Below are 17934 nucleotides of genomic sequence, written 5' to 3'. Positions count from 1 at the left end.
TATGCAAGAATGGCAAAACTATCAGTATATATTCATAATAGAACTTAACTAAGTTCAAGCAGGAATGGCTCCCTTATATATGACACATTACACAGCAAGGCAAATTCAGACATTCAGAGTACAGGTTTTAGGAAAAGAGTTAAGAGGCCAATTAAAAACAACAGATGAAATGACTTAAACAGATACTAGCAATAATCACCAGTGCTTAACATTCAAAGCATGGTGTAAATATTTAGGTACAGTGGTACCTCGGTTCACGAACTTAATTTGTTCCATGACTCTGGTCGTGAACTGAATTGGTTGCAAACCGAATCAAATTTTCCCATAAGGTTCAATGTAAATATGGTTAATCCGTTCTGACCCCTATGAATGTGGTCACCAACCGATTTTGGTCACCAACTGAATCAAATTTTCCCATAAGGTTCAATGTAAATACGGTTAATCCATTCTGAACCATATGTATTTTTTTAAAAAACCACTAAAATATGAAACAAAGTACAGTACAGTACAGTATGAAGAGAGAGAACGCTAACCTTGCTCGAGGCGACTTCTAGCGTGGAGGACAGGAAGGCGGGTGGGGAGGTGGTTATTGTTTGGAGGGAGAGCCCCCCTCGCCTACAGGAAGCCACGACCACATGTCACAGCAGGGAAAATGGCCACGGGTCGTGTTCGTCACCTGATGTGGAGTTCACGAACGGAAGCAACATTTTGCAAACGGTGCTGTTCGTGAACTGAATTGTTTGTGAACAGAAGCGTTCGTGAACCGAGATATTACTGTACTGGTTAGCAGTTGGAAAATAAAGGAAAGGAAAGGGGAGAATGCATTACCATTTTTTAAAAAATGTTTTTTACTTATGCTTTATTGGTAGTTGTTTATCTTTCACTTTGTTTTTTGTATCCTTATTCTTGTGCAATTTCTGTTTAAATAATCTGTCCTTATGCAATAAAAAGTGATCTATCAGATAATATCATTAGAGTACTGACTTGTTCTATTAAAACCTGAGCGTTGCCTTGAAACAATGTTCAGGTTTCTGTTTAATATTAGCCAGAAATAGCTGCTGCTGATAAAAAACCAAATCCAAATTCCAAAACTGAGCAGTACTTAAAGTTTTTCTATAACTGTCTCTTCCTGACAGATCTTACGATGAACAGGTCTATAGCATTCTGCAGAGTTCTCTGAAGGTTGTGAAAGGATAGTAGAGCTAAACTATTTTAACTGTCAGGATGGAAATGTTTATGGATACAGTATCTGGGATGAATTGATTACAATCTAAACTTCAATAGCCAATCATCAAGTTCAAGAAGCAGCTTTTAATTTATTCCACAATTTTCTGGTGTGATAAGTTTATCTTATTTGTTTATTACTTATATAAATTTATATAGCTTCCTACTTGCCACTCAGAATGGCAAACAAAAAATTAAAACATATCTCTCCAAGGACAGCAAATACATTCAAACAATGGGATCAAATAACCTCCTGACACATTGCCTGGGGGAAGAGTGAGATCCTTCAAAAGGCAGGCAGGGTCAGGACCATCCAAATCTCAGGGGAATGCTGTTCCAAGGGGAAGGCACAGTAAGGCAAAAGGCATATCTCCTAGATCCAACAAAATGGTACTGCTTGAACGATGGGACTCAGAGCATGTCAACCTTGTCAGATCTTATTGGATGACTACAGGTAATTGGAGGCAGACAAACTTGCAAACAGCCAGACTCTGTGCCACAAAGAGCTTTATAGGTAACAATCAGCATCTTAAATTGCACCTGGAAGCCCCCAGGTAAGCTGCACAGCTCACGTATTAGCAGTGTTACATGGATGTATCAAGGTACACTCATAACTATTGACACAACAGCATTTTGGATCATTTGTAACTTCTGAGTGGTCCAAGGGCAGCCCCATACAGAATGCACTCCAGTAGTTCAGGTGCAAGGTGACCAAGACACATGTGATTGTGAGTAGGCCTTCCTGATCCAGAAATGGGCACAATTGGTGCACAAGACAGATTTGTGCAAAGGTCCTCCTAGCCAAAGCTGCCACCTGCTCTTCAGGCAGAACTGTGAGTTTAGAAGGACCCCCAAATTGCATATCAGTTCTGTTTAGGGCAGTACACCCTCACCCAGAACCAAAATGGAAGATCTCTAGATCTAGGTGGCTTCAAAATCCACTGGTACTCAGTCTTGGTAGGAATGAATCTAAGTCTGTTCTTTCCTATCCTGACACCCCCAGAGCTTCCAGACAATGAGAGGGAGTGGCATTCCTTGGCCAGCTAGGGTTGAGATATTTCACTGGGTTTCATCACCATATTAATGATACCTACCCATGCTGACAGATGATCTCATCCAGCAGCTTCATCTAGAAGTTAAATAGGAATGAGGAAGGAATTGAGCATAAGGAAGGAAGAGAACCAGCACAATACCATGCCTCCTGCTCCCAACCCTCTGAGCCAGTCCAGAAGGATATCATCATTGATGGTACCAAAAGCTGCTAAGAGATCAAGGAGGGCCAGGAGCAACCTTCCATCCTTGTCCCAGTATGGGTCATCAACAATCAATACCATCTCAATACTGTACCCAGGCCTGAAACACGGATGGAAGGGATCTGCATAATATGCTTCCTCCAGATCCTTCTGAAGTTGCAGACCAACTACCTTTTCAGCAAGCTTCTGCAGAAAGGGAAGGTTGAAAATGAGTCAGAAATTGGGTCCAGCAATGACTTCTTCGGGAGACAGATAAGCAGTGATGGATGAAGCAAGCTACGCAGTGTTTTTACTTGTATATGTTCAGTCAAACTGATCAGAAGCCTATAAAATGTTTTGCCTCACAGGTAGGGTAGATGAGATTATGTAGAAGACAGGATTAGTTATCTCCAGTAATGGATGCTAATTGGTTCATAGTGCTGGATTTATACATATATGTGCATCGTTTTGATCTTCCAGTCCATTTGTTTTTGTTACATGAGAGAAGCATGCTGGTTTTCTGCAGAAGGAAAAGTGGTGAAACAGATGTTCATGCATTTGGGTTGATAAACAACATGGTATGTCATTAAATCCTTGGAACATAGATGCAGCTTGTAAGACTTACGCAGTCTCTTTGTCACCTGTATACATCTATGAAACTTTTCTGTGAAGAAAAGTAACTATGGAAATATAAATGCCAGTTATTTAAGGCTGAAAAGATGAACCCATTAGCTCTTATCTTGTCCTTTTCTATACTCTTGAGAACCAATTAACCCCTTTTGTTGCAGGATGAATTCAAATATTGGGTAAAGTGTAATGCCTAAAGATAGAACAATGTGGTACTACAATAAAATGAAGAAATGACTGAGATAAAGAGATTTTGTGAAATACTTAATTAGAACTAATTAGGAAAAGTGATTTATAACAAAGAATGGAAATGAGCAAAGCAGAAGCCTTTTATTGGCTCTAAGATACACCTGTGGCAAATGGATTCATACAAATATATACTGGAACAATTTGTGCAGTAACACATATTATTACTGAAGGTTAAGCTTAAAATTTCAAAATAAATTCTTGTAAAAAATAATTATTGAACAGACTTTCTGGAATTCAAAATGTACAAGTTATCAAGTTTCTTAGTAGGAAATTTGCTAGTGACTGATGGATGTTAGAATCTGGCATTGGAGAAAATTAAATTAGAAGAGAAATTCATATTGTACTCTAAGATAATTAAGAGTAGAATTATTCAGCAGTAAGAAGACCATTATATGTGTGGATGTGTTTTTGTTCATATACCATGTATTCAACATAGTTTATAGAAAACATACTGTATGCACATTAAATATGCAATCCTGAAACAAAAATAATTTGCTATAACCAAATTCCATATCTTACAGTAACAATAAAACTATATCCTGTGAGCATAATATTTATCTCAGCTGCCAAAGGATTGCCAAATTGCTTGGGGTATTTACCCATAGAACAAAAATTCTGATGTCATTTGCAACTTATTCCAAAATTTCCAGGTGATAAAAAAGACTTGTTCCACACTGATGCTGATTTTATTTCCCTTTAAAAGGGATTATGGAATAGATCTTATAACAACAGTATGTGTTGTGGTAATAATATAAGTAGCTATCATATTGTAGGTTAGCTAAAAGAAAACATTTGTACAGAAAGATACTAATATTTGGGATTTCCCAAATATAATGCAAATCAAATATTGCTTGAGATAATATAATAGCACCCTGTGGTGTAATATATTTTGGTCAATACTGATGCTCTTCTTGTTCAGAGGGAGTATATGACTCTGTGGAGCTTAGGCCAGCTCAAGTCTCTTTATTTTGGCCATTGACCAGTGTAGGATCTTAGGCATTTTAGGCAAGGGATAAAATCCACCAGAATTTTCTATTTTTCTTCCATTGAAACAATCAAAACACATTCCTTTAATTGGAGGCCTACTCAGAAGTTCCTCATCTCTGATTGTGCTCAGCCCCATCTATGTCCCCCATGATCTTCTGAAAAATTGAAGCTTACATAAAATAAGAATGAGGATTATGCTAATTATCCCAAGCCAAAAATGAACTGGATATTCTTTTTCCATCAAGAGTTGTTTTTTCCTCAAAAGATTTCTCTCCCACATAACTCATTCTCTTGGATGGAATGAGAGCCATTTCTGTCTTGCTGCTTCTCATTCTCTTGTAATATACCTTTTTTCATTTTAATCTTAAAAGAGAAAGTTGGTTGTTGTACCTTTGAGAGGGAGAGAAAGTTGGATATAGTGGATGATTTTAATATTTGCTCCTTGTCACCTTGCAGGAAAGCAAGCTATGGGCTATGCCTTCTTGAGCTCTAAGCGTTGACTTTATACTGGCCACGTTGGAACAAGGGAATGCTCCCTTATCATATAGGACAGTGAAACTATGTTCTGTTTTATCAGCTGCTTCAGAGACAAGAATTTTGTAACAGTTCTCCAAAAGTTGCATATCCAGGATTCTATAGCAGGTTCCTAAAAGGTAAAACACGTCATGTTGGTATTAAGATTCTAAGCTTCAGGTTGCAAGGATTATCTCTTTACCTCCCTCTAGACTCCCTCTGTGAAAGAAAGTACTTTCAGTGAAGGTACTTCTCAGCTGCTGTTTAACGCACTTTAGTGGGCACGAAAGACAATTTTCTATGAGAAACTGTTCTAATGTACTAATCGGTTCTAAATTTTTGGCTGCTGTGTTTAATCATGAACTACACAGAAAATGCTTCGGTGGCTGTAAATGTTGTGTCTAAGAGGTATTTCTTCTAAAAGCCTTGATTGCTGAAACTTGATGAGCTTTTTTGCTTTGCAAAACAGGAAGAATTAAGTGTAGGCAATATGGAATGCCACATTCCAAAGTGCCTGTCACACTGTCAAAGATAGTACTATGTTAAAAGTGATGTTACAGCCATTTAATGCCAGAACATTGTTTCAGGCTCGTTGTACAAGCTTTCCTGGGAATATTATTCTGCCAAACAGAAACTCTGCCTCAAACTGAAGGAAAGAGATTGTACTGATGTTTACTATATGGTTGTATGGATTTATCCATACTTGGTTCATTCTAATCCATTCTTTTGACACTTAAATGGGGAAAAAGTTTGTCCCATGCTAAGGAATAGATGATTTATTTGATGTTGGCTTGGCATGTTGTACAAACCTGGCCAACCATAGTTTACTTAGTAAATCATGTTTAAACAAACCAAGGCTTAATGCCTTGACTTTGGCTACACAGTCAGCAAAGGAATACATTGGCAATCTTATGCCTAAGTGCATATCATGCCTATGAGTAAGTACACTGGACTTTACCAATAGACTGATTTACTGATAATAGATTTACTGTAGTCATTTGGAAGGACTTTTGACTCTTATTGTAGCTAATATCCAGCAGTAAAAGGTTTGGGAGTTTTATTGCATACAATAAATGTATGCTTATTGGGAAGAACTCATAATCTTTGTAGAACTTGGTAATTTCTGACAATGACTCATGTTGCTTCTGGTTCTGCTCTTGTTTCTTGGGTAGGTGGGAATCACTTTAGGGCTGTAGCCACCCATAATTTTTATTTTCTAAGAAAACATATGGGACCCTTATGGAGCCAAAAGTTATTCTTGGAAATAAGGGTGGTGATAGACATTATTACTTTGCATTACGTATCCAAGCTTATTCCATATACAATGAAACCTCTGTTTAATATATCAATAGGGGGTGTCCATTATACCCATTCAGTTAAGGAAGTATATCATTTCTGCAGTGATATCATTGTGCAAATAGCATTGAATGATGTAAATTCAGCAGGAATTTCATCTGTTGCATCCCAAACCAGCTTCACTGAAGTCCACTAAATTGAAGTTTCATTTTGTATGCATATATTTCATATATAAACACACACAAATATAATGTAAACAAGTTGGGTTGACTGAAGCAGGGTACTGGTAAGCACCAAAGTAAGTATCTGTGGGTACTTTGGTAGCAAATTAGGATGCGGAAAGTCAACTCTCTTCTGATTTCGAGTAATTCTCTCTGATTGTTTTCTGGTTACACTAGAATAAACTGAATGGGGGACAAAGTATTGTGAATGATAATGCTAATATTTTTCTGGTATTTAAAGTGTCAATTGCAGTGTCACTCCAGAACAATGCAATGATATTTCAGAAACTTGGGACCTAAAATAGACATTTTTATCCTTACAGGGCAAAGGACAGTTTGAAGACTAATTTTGCTATAACAATTTACTTCGTTATTATTTGTTTTTTTCTGCCCTTCCCTAATAAATATATTATTTTGAACAACTCTTGGTCATAATATATTTCAGTCAGTGATAATTCTAGAAAACAAAAACAGGAAAAAAAGCGGGGGGGGGGGAATATAAAACATTTTAAATATTGAGAGACCAGAAATACAACCTAGGGTATAATGTTTTGTTTCATAAGCACACCGTTTTCTTGTTGCTCTACCTAGATAATTTCTTGTAATTTGGAATGGATTATGATGGTGATAGAAAACATCTTGCAACCCTTTTTGTGAACTTGGTGCACTGGTCTGAGAACAAGAGGAGCATATAATCTTCTGTCCTAGCAGAACAACTATTTGGAAGAGGAGATATGAGGTCTGTGCAAAAGGCAGAGTTTCAGGGGCAGTGGAACAGCACATGTGTTCCTGTCTCAGTTTCTCTGACTCTGTTCATCTTTGAAGATATTACCATACATTCTTTCCAAAGGGTAAGAGACTGGGCTAAGGAGAAAACTCTTGAAAGTGCTGCTTAACAAACTTCCCATTGCTAGGAGATTTTAAAAAGTCCTAGCAATCTTATTTTGTGAAACAATCTTGGATGCAGAAAGTGGGGGTGAATCCTCACCTCCCTCCCTCCCTCCCTCCCTCCCTCTTCTGTGGATCTGCAATGCTTACTTGGGCACAAGGATATGTGTAAACTCAGTTGTAAACTCAGGATGCATTGCATTAATGCGGACAAAATAGCCAGAGCTGCAAAGTGCTGTCCTCTTAGTTTCCATCCTTAGGAGTTGACTTTGTTTGCAGCTGCATAGCGTCTGCAGCTTGCTGCTAAAACCCAGACATAAGATACAACACTATCAGTAACAACTTCTGAAAAGACTTCTCTAGTTGCCTTAAAATGGTACCACTGAGTTATTTATGCTATTACTCAAAATATTGCAGTTTAAGAATCCCCCTCTTTTCCATGCATACACATGCGTATATATGTTCACAACACTATATTCCCCTAAGTAGCTTACAACCTAAAGTCAGAAGCAGAAAACAGACGGATTAATCAGGCAGGAAGAAATGTACAAGCCAATATCCTTACATAGATAATCATCTCCATTTTAATTCACAGTTTATACAATGACTTTTCTGTTCTCCTTTGGATCTCTGTAAGGTTCCCCTTCACAATTTCTTGCAGGCATTAAAATTAGCATTAGCTGCATTAATATTAACATTAGCCATCCTAAGGCAGAGTTTCTTAAATTATGTTCTAGAGAAGGCCAGTGCTTCCCAAATAACTTGAAAGTATTCCATAAGCTGATCCCAAGATCCAAGAGAAGGATATTTGGGGAGTTGGGATCCATTCAAACCATTCACCCAATAAATAATTACTATATCCATGAGTATTTATTTCCTCTCATGTGACATTGAAGCAATTTGAGAAAAAAAATAATCACCAGAAGACTTTGGAAGAAAGTTCACAGGGAAGGAACTTTTAAGTGAAAAGTCATTGAAGATCACACTGGCTGAACAATCTTTGTGAGAGTTTCTTTTTTCAACACTCACCATAACCAAAATTAAGTTTTGAAATAGGCAGAATATTACATTATCTTGTTCAAGAACTTGATGAAATATGATGCTATATGCAAGGTCATATATCCCAAATCTATGTATTAAAAATAAGGGAAATTAAACAGTATTGTTAAACATATTTATTTCAATATTCCACCCCTCTTTTTTAAAAAAGAATGTCATAGGTATTCCTCGTTAAAAAGGAACGTGGTATAGGGTTCTGACGTCTTGAAAAGTTTAAGAAATTCAGTCCTAATGCATCATGGAGTTAGTTTCATTTGTTTGATGGCCAGCCTTTATTTTTATTTTTATATTGGGGGTGCCTAATAGGTGCCCTAGTGGGTAGGATGATGATACCAAATGGGCAAGACAAGGATGGGAGGCGTCTTCAATTTAAGGGGAGTTTGGGTATTTTCCCCTCCTTTTCTTTTTTTCAAATAATGTGAATCCTATTTTAAGGCATACAGTAGTGATTCTGAATATTTCCCTGCTCAGCATAGCACGAAACCTTGTCAACTGTTTTCAGCAACTGTGAACAATGGTGCTTTCAAGGAGGTTGACGGCCACAAGAGGTTCAGGGGCATCTGGCTGTGCACCTCTGTTTTCAGCTAAAGGAGCTAGAAAGGACCAGATCTTTTGAGTATGTTCATCTCAGACAAGATTATATAAATTATTTTAAATAAAGGTTTGGAACACCCTTTAATGGCCCCAAGTGAGAAGTGTGCAATCAAGTTCTTTCAGATCTTTCTTAATATTATGGCAACTCAGCCCAGTGGTATAAGGGAGATTTTATGATTACATACAATTGTTAAATTGCCTCATAAAGTTAAGTGTTCTGACTCAAAAAAGCCCTTCAGGAATATCTATAGAAATAGGGACAAGTATGCAACTCTAAACCATTTGGCATCAGAACAATAAGGCAGCCTTGGTGATAATAAAGTTTCAATTGCTCATGTAAATTTTGGGAAGCTGGAGTTTAATTGCAGTACAAATCAAATTAAGTTGCTAATAGCTCCCCTGATAGGCATAGCAGGGTAACCAAAATTATTTATTTTTCAAGGTGGTGTCTCAGTATAAATTCATGTTTTCCTTGGCTTGTTTGCTGGAACCAGAACATGGCTTTGCCTTTGAAGCAATAGTTTATAATGAGGAAACAGCAAAGCCCATTCTGTCAAACATGGAATTTGAAGTGGTTCATTGGGATTCATCAGATGTCACAGAAGCCTTGGATCTGTGAATGTGTATGTGTGTGACAGAGGGAAAGAGAGAGAAATGTGATGCAACTAGCATGGTGGATACTAGCATTTTTTAAGGCAAAGAGACAAGATACCCTTTGTATGGTTATGCACTTTAAGAAATATAAGGTGCCAACATGGATAACATGCATACAAAATTGGAGGCTTCTACCGCTCTTAGTAGTAGGAAAGCAGGTTGATAACTGTGTAGTACTACTGCTTCCCTAGGGATTCTTTTGTGTAAGGATCAGCTAGAGCAGCACACCCTTGTTTGTTGAAGTTTTTTGTGTTTCATACAAAAATACTGTTCTCTATAGTTGCAATTCATTTGTAACAAATGCTTGTCCGCAACATAACTTTATGTACTTATCCCACCAGTATATCTGAAATGGAATTTTAGATGAGATGGTACAGGTAGTCCTTGCTTAATGACCACAATAGGGACTGGAAAATTGGTCTTTAGGTGGGGTGGTCATTAAGCAAGTCACCACATGACCAGACCCAATTTTATGACCATTTTTATGATGGTCATTAAGCAAATCACATGGTCATTAAGCGAATCCAGCTTCCCCAATGGATTTTTTTGCTGGAATTTGCTTAATGACCACGTGATTCAGCTTAACGACAGTCATAAAAAGTACATAAAAATCACGATTATGTAAATGTGGAGGGTGGTGTGACAATTTGTGATGGTCATGTGAATACAAGTGATAAGGCACTTTTTCCAAGGCTGACTTAACTTCGACCCATCGTTAATGGAATGGTTGTTAAGCGACAATTACCTGTACTTAAGATTGGTAGTAAGTCCCCCTCATGTGCATAATGAACTGCACATGAATGAAAACTAGCAAACCCAAATACTTTTCCTTATTTATTCCCTTCTGTAGCAAAACCAAATGACATTTTTTTCTTTTCCTTCTCTTAATCTCTTGGCCCATACTATAACTTCCAGAAGAAAGAAAGAGACCAACACTTTCAAGTTCTAAAGAGTGATGTTCCATAAAGATACTGCATCTGTTGTTTTGGTGACAATCTTTGCTATATTGTCTAAATCCTGTTTTTGATAGCACTACAACCCAATAGACCCAACCTGGGATGCTATACTAAGGAGATTGCTGTGCTGTTCTTTTGCTAATAAATGTTTTTCCCACTCAGCAGCATACACTGTGAAGAAAAATGCTCAGTGCAAGATTTGACCCTTCAGCCACAGATTCCAGCAGAGAGCTCTTAGAGGTATAGTCTTTGCAGGAACAGCAGCTCTGAGAAAGAGTCAGACCTGTCTTTGCCCATAAAATCTTCCACTCTAGATTCTGCACTCCAAGGGAAACTTACCTTGGATAAGTAAAACTGCTGGCAAATTTTCTTGCTTTTTACCATATACATTTTTTGACCATAGAATTATTGGTGGGCTATGGATACTTTTTAGTCTGTCTAAAGCATTATTATAAGCTAATAAGGCCTAGAGTCAAATAGACTGGTTGCTTGTATCAAATAATAGGAGATTTTTTTTTTCTTCAGATCCATTAGGAACTGATTAATATGGAACAGCAAAGATGGGAAGTTTATTGAATTGTTTGTTTTATCATTTCAGAAATGTTATTAAACATCACTATCACTTACCCAAAGGATACATGTTAAGTTAAAAACCTTACTTAATGGAACAGAATTTGGTCCAGTAAAATAATTTAAGAATATTTTTTTAAACCTCTTAGAATCATAGAATATAAGAGTTGGAATGGACTTTTGAAATTATCTACTCCAAGTTTCTGTCCAGGGCAGGAATCATCAACAAATAGCTATCCAGCTTCTGTTTAATGCCCCCTTCAGTGAATGAAAATCCACCACCTCCCGAGACAGCCTATTTCATTGTTGAACAGCATTGTTCAAATGCATTGTTGAAAATGCATTGTTGAAAGTCTTCCATATGTCCACCTGAAATCTAGGGTTTGTTTGTTTTTTTCTAATTTAAATGAGTTGTTTCTTGTCCTGTCTTCTGAAACAACTCCAAACAAATCTAGAAGTAAATGTGGTAGCAAGTCAGTTGGTGGGACAACCCTGTCAATATAGAATAACGCCTATACTCAAATTGCTTCAGTGAATGACATTAGGCTGCCAGGACCAATTCAGAGTGCTACTCATGACCTTTTAGAGCCGTATAAAATACAGCACCGGAATGTATCAGACAGTATCTTCTCAGAATTGAATCTGCTCATCTGGTCTGATCATGTAAAGAGGAATTCTTGAAAGCCTTCCTCCTCCTCTCCTAAGGTTGTGAGGTACAGGTCAGACAACAGGCCTTCTCTCTGTGGTAGCCCCTACTTTATGGATCTCTCTTTCCCCCAGAGGTAGATGCAGTCTTTGTTCATCTTCTGTAAGCATGCCAAGGCTATATTGTCTCCATGAGGTTTTGGCCCCTAGGGGTCCCAAGCAGGAGCATTAAACATACTTACGTCTGGATTTTGTGGTTAGGTATTTTTGTTTTGTGTGGAAGGAAGGAAGGAAGGAAGGAAGGAAGGAAGGAAGGAAGGAAGGAAGGAAGGAAGGAAGGAAGGAGTAAGATTTCTATCTAATCAGCAGGAACCAAAATATTAGTTTAAAGGTCATATATATTTGCAGCTTATGCTGAGTCCTCACATATTCCAACAAGTCTTGTGTGTATAGTTTGGAAAGATCAGTTCAGATTGGTTTTAGCAAAGTGCTATGCTGTGAAGCAACAAAAGGATGTCAGGAACAAAATTATTTATTAGCGAGACAATAGGATAATCAGTATAATAAGATTCTGGCATATCCAAAAAGTTTCCAGTAACTTCCTATTACTATACTCTTTTCAGTGGATTTATAAACAGAACGCTGTTGTTGTGCTTGCTTATTGACTACAGTACAACTTTATATAGTTTACATGTCTGCTTCCCCAGCATACCCTAAAAGATGCAAAACTAGGCTTCAGGACCACTTGCTAGCAGCACATTTCAAGTGCTAGGAATTGCATTGCTCTAATTTTTGCCCCTGAATTTTAGCGAATGGGCGGGTGACTATCTCTCCCCTGGCACTGTGCACAGTGAAATATGCTTCAGGAGCAGACATGAAAGAGACCCATAGCAGATGAAGCTTATGGAATACCCTCAGGCATGTCTTCTGCAACTACTGTTTGAAAGCTTTTTCAAGCATTTGGAATGTTTTTAGCTCACTAGAGTTCCTATATCTGAAAGCAACCACCATCTTTTTTGTCAGTTTTGTCAATTCAGTTTGCTTAAGTACAGTGGTACCTCGAGTTACAAACGCCCCTCCTTACGAATTTTTGAGATACGACCAGCTCCGGCCCCAAAAATTTACCTCGACTTGCGAACTCCACCTTGAGTTACGAACCGGATCCGCAGCCATTTTCCCTGCTGCCACGCGGTCGTGGCTTCCTGTGGGCGAGATCGCGGTAGCAAGAAGACATTCGGTGAGGCTTGTGGTGTGTTTTGTGGCGTTTGGAAGGTGTTTGGTGTGCTTGTCAGCATGGCTCCAAAGAAAATGCAGAGCAGGCTTGGCAAGAATAAGGCTTTGAAGAAAAAAGTGACGATCGAACTTAAGAAGGACATTATAGAAAAGCACGATCGTGGTATTCGTGTGACTGATCTGGCCTTGGAGTACAAGATGGCGAAGTCGACCATCTTGACTATTTTCATGTTTTTGTGGTTTAAAAATAAAATGCATATGTTTCAGAACTGTTTAACCATATGTATTTACATTGAACCTTATGGGGGAAATTTGCCTCGTGGTGTGACCAAATTCGGAGGGCGGAACGGATTAGCCGTATTTACACTGAACCTTATGGGAAAATTTACCTCGAGTTGCGACCAACTCGAGTTGCAACCAGAGTCACGGAACGGATTAAGTTCGTAACTAGAGGTACCACTGTATTGTTTTAACAATAACAATAACAATACAACATTGCTCATATAACATGCTGACCTCCCTATCTTTTGTTGGAAAACTCTGTCCTCCCTCAGATTTGCCCTTCTAATTCCTATCTTCAGACTGGGATAATGGGAGTTATAATCCAGCAAATCTGGCAGGGACAAGTGTAGAGAAAGCTGTTTTAGGAATTTAAAGTAGCATTTGTTCCTCTGACTTTTTCACCACTGTTGTCACAAAGGCAGGCCAGATTGTGTCCTTTCCTTCTCATTATGAAATACTGCATAATTAAATTGCATTCCAGTCTTTATCAAGTTCTTGGGTGGTGAGGCAACTTTTCTTTTTTTAAGCCCAAGTGCCAAATTATTTATGTCATAAAGCACTACAGGTGGTCCTCATTTAGTGACCACAGTTGGGACTGGAAACTCAGTCGCTAAGCCACTGTGCTTACGATCTTACCTCAGCTTTTCTTTGCTTTACAGACCTGTGAAGGTCATAAATGCAAGGATTAGTCATAAAGTTACTTTTTCATCACCATCATAACTGTAAATGGTCGCTAAATGAGGACTATCTGTATATCCACCTCAAGGAAAGAAGGTGTATAAGATTGGGGAAAAGGTACCTTTTCCAGTGCAACAACAGCAATGTTTGATACCACACTGTTCTATTAATATTTTTATTTATAACTTACATCCCACCCCAGTTCAACAGACTCAAAATCATAATATCTTAAAAGCAATTCCACAAAAACACCCAAAGCCCCAAACATACGACAGAAGACCAAGAGTGTGGGGGCCATCCAAATGACAGCAGGTAAATTCTTCCAAAAAGATGGGACTACCATTAAAAGGCCTGCTTGTGGACTTCTTGCTCAAGTCAGGGAGAATGTATTTTAAAAAGATGGACCTGCAGGAAACAATGAGTATGTAGGTTTTCATTGGTTATAACCAGCAATTTGAATTGTTCTCAGAAACACATTGGCAAGGAGCACAGTGGCTGCAGTACTGGTGTCACTCTGCTCAAGTGGCTATCATCCAGCAGCAAGCTGTATCAGCTGAAGTTCCGTATCATCTTCCAAGTGGAACATATTGCATTAATCCAAGCTTGGGGTGGGGTGGGGGCATGAGTAACTCTCAGTAAGACCTCCCACTCCAAAAAGGACTGCAACTGGTGCACCAGATAAAGTTGTGCAAAGGCATCCAGGACTACAGCCAGAGACTTTTCCTGCTGATTAAACAAAACCCATACATTCAGGAGAAATAGTTGGAGAAAACTAATAAATCTTAAAAACTGGAATAGAGAAAGGGTCTGCAGAAGGATCAGTAGTATTAAAATGGAAAGCGGAATTGAGCAATTGAAGCCCCACCCTTTTTGAACATGCATCAATGCAGGTACAAAAAGACAGGGCTCTGATCACCTGGTCGCCTCCACCATTTTGATGCTCTTGACTCCCCCTTGCAGATGCCCTAATTCTATAGCTATCCATCTTCAGTAGCCTCATGCTCAGAAAACAGAATTGCTTGAAATAGTATTTAATAATTATTCAGCAGGAAATGGTGCCAGATGCATACATCATCCTCTGCTAACATTAAAGCATAGATAATTAGCATTATATTTCCTTTCAAGTGAGGCACTTGTAGAATATGTTGATTCAGAATGCAACCATGGAAACAGGGCTTTTTAAAAAAAAGATTAGCTAAATTCATAATGCATTCAGTAAAAGGGGATTTTTGTTAGTCTAAAATGTTTAAAATGTATGACTTACTTAAAGCCACTCTTAAATTAGTGAAAAGAAATATAAGACACAACAGAACATAAGAAAACATAAATTTAATAATTAGTACAATGCCTGGCCACCTGTTACTGTGGAATGGTTCACTTGAAAAGGCAATCTTTTTGTTCTCTAAAGCACTGCTTAGATAATTAATTTAGTATCATATACATGCACATTCTTGGTTTTTAGCCAGGTATTGTCTGTAGGAAAAATGGCCACAGAGGAGTATCTTTCTGTGTCATTAGCATCCATGGAGAAAAGTTGTAATCATCTCTATTTGTAAAACTACACAAACTGTATTATACTCATCTTAAGAAATGTGAATTAGCTCTGAGATGAACTGCCTCAAATATTTATCTTTACTTCAGTAGGTAAATCATCCTAATAGGTGTGTAGAAATAATTCAGTTTATGATAACCAATCAATAAAATTAAGAGGAAAAGCAAATGTAACTAAATCTGTGTTCCAAAAATTTGATCTGCACCAGCTTTCTCAGTATTCAAGACAACCAGCCCCTAATCCAATTTATCAGATTGTTTATCAAGAATATCAACTAATTTTCTTGAACTGACGGATACTTGGCCAGATTGTCCAGGGAGAACTATCAGTGGTAAAATAGCTTGTAATCTTTAAACCAGAGTTGCTGTTAACATTTTTGCATCCACAAAGAAACGAAACAGCAACTCGCACATTCTGTAGGACCTTTTCTTAGCTTCAAAATGACAGATATAAAAGCTTCATTAAAGAAAAGAGGGGAGATTTTTTTTGGGGGGGAAAAAACCTTTGTAGAGCTGCAAAAACATCAGTAAATGCCTTATACAAATCTATAGGGAAACCATCAGGGCCCAGAGCCTTATCTGGTTTCATTGATATAATTGGACCCTCTTGTGGAGATAAAGGTGTAGCTAACTGAATTGCTTGAAAAATCATTAAATAGCAAATCTGACATCACTCAATCAATGTGTTAAGGACAAAAAGATTTAAGGCACTGGACACAATTGCAGGTTAAGGCAGTTTATTTACTTGCAAGGAAGTAAGAACAGATTTTCTGTCTTCTCTTTCTTACTTAAGATAGCAGAGTCCAAAGGTGATTTATGTACTGTTCTTGGACAGACAGATGTAACTAAATCACAGTCCCCAAACAGAAAACAAAAGGAGTGAGTCATGAGTATATTTCCAAGGCAGAAAACAAAAGGAGCTTGACAGGATTTTGATGCTTCCTCCTTCAGCAGCAGAGGTGGAAACAGGTACACTGAAGGCCTTGGTGCAGCCTGGAAAAGGTCAAGCCCAGTTCAGGCAGAAGGAAAAAGAGAGAGAGAGAGACTGTAATTAGGCTGTTCAGCCAAAGAGAAAAAAGAGGGTGCATTCATTTAAAAAAATTCCTATACAATCCTTCTCTTTCTAAAAATGTACAAAACAAATCTAACACTCTGTGGGACACCATCCTACATGCTTCTCACTCTGTACCAGTGTTTCTCAACATTGGCAACTTTCAGATAGGTGGAGTTCAATGCCCAGAATTCCCCAGCCACACAGCCCTTCAACACACACTTCATAATCAGGAGAACAAAGTAGATTATAATGCGGGTAGTACAAAAAAGAAATAACCCTGTGTACCTACCCAATTCAATAACCCCCAGGACATCCAGATATTCATTTTGTACGGTTTCCTGGATTTTGGCCTGGGCAGAATTAATTCCTTCTTATCAGGGGCAAATGGTACAACATCCTGAATCAGTTACTGAGCACATACCTCTCTGGCCCCAAGTACTTGATCCCAGGCCAGCCTATTTAGTAGGGAGGAACCTGTATGCCCATTGGCCCAAACAAAAATAATGCCAAATTTAGCTGCAAACTCCTTCTTGTGGGTGCTGGCATGCATGAAGGAATATCGGGGGGGGGGGGGGAGGTATTTTAATATGTAGGGTTGACATCTGGGACAAAAGTGCTACTTGCCAATTTGGCACTGTTCTGATCATACAAACAGACACACACATATCCCAACAACATACCAAATGCCTTGCATTGGAGACAGACAAAAGCAGGGGAAGAGGAAAAAAAACTCTCAGAAATATACTTCCCAGCAACTCCCCAGATGTACTTTGCCCATAAATCCTTCATCCCAGGACCCTTCATCCCCAGGACTTTAGAAGGGTGAACAACCATGGAGATTCTTCCTTAGCATGGATGGGCACGTGTGCACACAGCCCGCAGAGGCATCCAGATGGTTCATGTGGCGAACAATAGCCACACAAACCAGTGATAAAGGAATTTAAGCAATAAAGCAGTACAAGAAAACACTTGCCACTAGTAAGAGAAGCAACATTTTCCCACAGCTCACATTGGGCAGTAACTTGGTGTCACCCGGCAGGCAAGCCAAACTGTAAACTAAGCCCCAGTACCTATCTGGAGGGCGTTAAGGTGGCTACTTGCTCCAGGTAGCTTTGATTACTGTGCTTTGGCATCTGGGGTGGTCTTTAGTTGAAGGGGAACTGTTTACAATCTCTCCACTCCAAAATAATAATAATAAAAAAATTTAAAGCAAAGCAACTATCTTAATAAACGGAAAAAGTCTCCCTGCCCCCCAAGTCAACCTTGAAACTTGCCTGGATCGCTGAGGGATTCTCTTTGCTGTGCACGGCCATGTGAGTGACAAGCAGCACCTATGAAGATCCCTCCCCCCACTTTTTAAAAACCTGTCCCTGCCCTCTGCTTTGGGCCATGGCAGGGCTGATCTATAGATATTTACTGGG

General features: G+C 38.6%; 1 protein-coding gene across 10 annotated transcripts in view; it reads left to right on the top strand.

The window, feature by feature from the left end:
- Positions 1-17934, top strand: part of HTR4 (5-hydroxytryptamine receptor 4) — a 239355-nt gene that overhangs the window by 200585 nt on the left and 20836 nt on the right. The window lies entirely within an intron of this gene.

This window comes from Python bivittatus, unplaced genomic scaffold, assembly GCF_059951505.1.
Source record: "Python bivittatus isolate LINGU-HERP-01145 unplaced genomic scaffold, Pbiv_v1 ctg000080_np1212, whole genome shotgun sequence".
In the NCBI taxonomy this organism is placed as follows: domain Eukaryota; kingdom Metazoa; phylum Chordata; class Lepidosauria; order Squamata; family Pythonidae; genus Python; species Python bivittatus.
The sequence above is the reverse complement of the archived record's forward strand: the minus strand, read 5'-3'. Positions and strand labels throughout refer to the sequence as shown.